Here is a 3,976-nt window from a genome sequence, read left to right on the forward strand (position 1 = left end):
TACCTTCTTTCTTTCCTTCTTCTTCTTCTTTCCTTCCTTCCTTCCTTCCTTCCTTCCTTCCTTCTTTCCTTCCTTCCTTCCTTCCTTCCTTCCTTCCTTCCTTCCTTCCTTCCTCCCCCCCCCTCTCTCTCTCTGTCTTTTTCTTTCTTTTTGAATTTTGGAGAATGACTTTCTCTGTCTGTTCTGGCCATCCTGGGTGTCACTGCATGCAATAAACTAGCCTCCATCTTAAAAATCCCTTATTTGTTCATCCCTAGGGCTAGGTTTTATAGGCAATGGCCCTCATTGCCTGGCAACGTTAAAACCATGAAAAACCAAAGTTAAATCCCACAAATTTTAAATAAATATTCAAGAACACACACACACAATCCCAATGTGAATTAAAATAAAAAAAATAATAATAACTAAAAAATAAATTGCTGAAGAGAAAATAATACCCTCAAATCTTAAAACACAGTAAAATTGTTTAAAAAAATTGAAAAAAAAAATACACTGGACATCTGAAAACAAAAAACCCTCAAAAGAACTCTTCTAAAAATCCGGGAAATCAAATGAAGTTAAAGAACTTAAAGAACTATCCTTTCTTTATCTTTCTTTCTTTCTTTCTTTCTTTCTTTCTTTCTTTCTTTCTTTCTTTCTTTTTCTTCCTTCCTTCCTTCCTTCCTTCCCTCTTTTTTCCTTTTCCTTTTCTCTTTCTCACTCTCTCTCTCTATGTATCTATTTATCTTTTCTCTCTGTCTCTGTCTCTGTCTCTCTGTCTCTCTGTTTCTCTGTCTCTATCTCTCTGTCTCTCTCTCTCTGTCTCTCTGTCTCTCTCTCTCTCTCTCTCTTTCCCTTTCATTTTCTATATTTTTTAATTTTTATAAACTGGGTTTCTCTGTATATCCCTGGCTCTCTGGGAGATCAATCTCAAGACCAGGCTTGCCTCCAAATAAAAGATCCCCTACCAGTTCACCATAGGGCTAGCATTTTTATGAAAGGGGCAGCCATTGCCTGCCAACTCTAAAATTATGCACCACCAAAATAAAAAACCTCAATTTTTAAATAAATAATCAAGAATACACCCACAACAAAAGAACATAAATAAAACAATGAAATATTAAAATGAATAAATCCTTGAAGTCTAAATGAAACCTGAAAACACTAAAAATTAAAAAAAAACAGAAAAAATATGAAAAATACACTAGAATTCTGAAAACAAAAATACTCTCTGAAACATCCTTTAAAAACACTTCAAAATCTTAAATAAAACCTCTAAAAATAAAAAAAAGTGCACATGAGACCAAAAATGACCCTGTATCACAATTCTTTTTTTCTTCCTTTTTTCTTTTTTCTTTCCTTCATTCCTTAGTTCCTTTGATCCTTCCTTCATCCCTTACCCCTTTATCCCTCCTTCTCTCTCTTCCTCGCTCTCTCTCTCTCTTTTTCTTTCTTATTCCTCTCCCCCTTTTTTCTCTCTCTGTCTCTGTGTCTATCTCTCTGTCTGTCCTTCTCTGTGTCTGTCTGTCTGTCTGTCTGTCAGTCTGTCTGTCTCTCTCTTTCTCTCTCTCTCTCTCTCTCTCTTTCCCTCTGTTTCTTTCATTGATCTATTTGTATTTTCTTGGAGAGTGGGTTTCTCTGTGTATCCGTCACTGTTCTGGAATTTATTCTGGAGAGCATGCTAGCTGCCAACTAAAAAATCTCTCCTCTCTCTCACTTCCTCTGTTTGTTTGTTTATTTATTTATTTATTTATTTATTTTTTGAGTTTTTAGATCGGGATTTTCTGTGTATCTCTTACTGTCCTCCAGATTCCTGTAGAGATCATGCTGAACTCTAAATAAAAAAAAAAAAAATCACTTACATCTGCCTCTCAATAGCTGGAATTCAAGGCATGGTCAACACTGACTGGCAAAACCAAAACAATGAAAACACAAATATAAAACCCTAATATTTTTGGAAAAAAAGAAACAACAAAAATTAAAACAAGAATTAGAACAACAAAACCATAATAAATATACTAAAATGGTAAAAAAAAGTTAATTAAAGTATTCATTTAAACTGAAACACTAAAATACACTAACATCATTAAAAAATAATAATGAAAAACAATAAAACTACACTACAAGCTTGAAATCCAAGAAACGCTAAATCACTAAAGATTCTACAAAATTTTGAAATACCCTAGAAATCAGAAAAGAATACACAATAATCCGAAATAGTTATTTATTTATTTATTCATTCATTCATTTATTTATTTATTTATTTATTTATAATTACTTATTTATTTTATACATTCTGTCTTTCTATCTTTCTTCCTTTTTTCTATCTTCCTTCCTTTCTTTGTTTTTTCTTTCTTTCTTTCTTTTTCTTTATTTCTTTCTTTCTTTCATTCTTTCTTTCTTTCTTTATTTGTTTGTTTCCCTTTACTTCTTTCTTCCTTACTTTATCTCTCTGTCTTGCTCTTTCTATATTTTTTGTCTTTATTTGTTTTTTCCTATTTTTCTATCTTTTCCTCACTCTCCCTTCCTTCCTCCTTTCCTTCCTTCATCCTTCCTTTCTTCCTTCTTTTCTTCCTTTTTTCCTTCCTTCCTTCCTTCCTTCCTTCCTTTTTTCCTTCCTTCCTTCCTTCCTATCACACTCTCTCACTCTCTCCATCTTTTTTTCTTTTTCTTTGTTTGTTTGTTCCTTTTTTATTACTTTCTCTCAATTTCTCAACAGATATAAATATTTTGAAATAATCCCATGCATTTCATCTGATCACCCTGGAAAAGTCTGAAGTCACTTATAGCTTAAATTAAAACCCAACATTTAAATACATTAAACTCAATGAAAAGAAAAAAAAATTAAAAATACAATAGAAGCCTGAAAAAAAAGAAACTCTAAATCGCTTTACTCAGAACCCAACAAATTTTTTTTTTAAATACCATAGAAATCTAAAAAGAATACACATAAAGACAAAAATATCCCTAAGACATTTGTTTGTTTGTTTATTCATTGATTTTTAATTAATTTTGTATATTTTATGAATTCTGTCTTTTTAACTATGTTTTTATCTGTCTCTTTCTCTTTTTCCCTTCCTTCCTTTTTTCTTTCTTTCTTTCTTTCTTTCTTTCTTTCTCTCTCTTCCATCCTAACTTTCTCCTTCTTTCCATCCTTCCATCCTTCCATCCTTCCTTCCTTCCTTCTTTCCTTCCTGTCTTCCTTCCTTCCTCTTTATCGCCCTCTCTTTCATTTTTCTTTTTCTTTCATTGTTTGTTTTTTTTTCTTTCTTTCTCTCTCTTTCTCTCTCTCTCGATCTGTATGTGTGTCTCTCTCTGTGTGTCTCTCTCCCTGTCTCCCTCGTTTTTTTTTTTTTTTTTTTGAGTTTTTTCAACTGGGGTTTTCTGATTATCTCTTACTGTCCTCAAACTTACTGTAGAGTCCATGCTGAACTCTAAGGAAAAAAAAAATCACTTACATCTGCCTCTCAATATTTGGAATTAAAGTCATGGTCAACACTGCCTGGCGAAACCAAAACAATGAAACCCCAAATATAAAACCCTAATTTTTTTTTTTTAAAAAAAGAGAATACGAAAATTACAACAACAAACCCATAAGAAATACCGTAAAATCCTTCAAAAAATGAAGTCAGTTAAAGCATAAATTAAAACTGAAACCCTAAAATATACTAACATCATTAAAAAAAAAAAACAAAAAAAACAAAATAGAACAACAACAAAGAAATATATTAGAAGCCCAAAAACCAAGAAAATCTAAATCACTATTTTAAGTCTGTACAAAACTTTTGAAATACCCTAGAAATCTGAAAAGAATACACAAGAAGCCGAAATATGCCTAAGATATTTATTTATTTATTTATTTATTTATTTATTTATTTATTTATTTATTTATTTATTTATTTATTTATCTATCTATTTATTTATGAATAATTACATATTTATTTTATAAATTCTATCTTTCTTTTTTTTTCTTTCTTTCTTTGCTTTCCTCCTTTCT

Source organism: Mus caroli, unplaced genomic scaffold (genome assembly GCF_978045245.1).
Source record: "Mus caroli unplaced genomic scaffold, Mus_caroli_1 scaffold_39, whole genome shotgun sequence".
Taxonomy (NCBI): domain Eukaryota; kingdom Metazoa; phylum Chordata; class Mammalia; order Rodentia; family Muridae; genus Mus; species Mus caroli.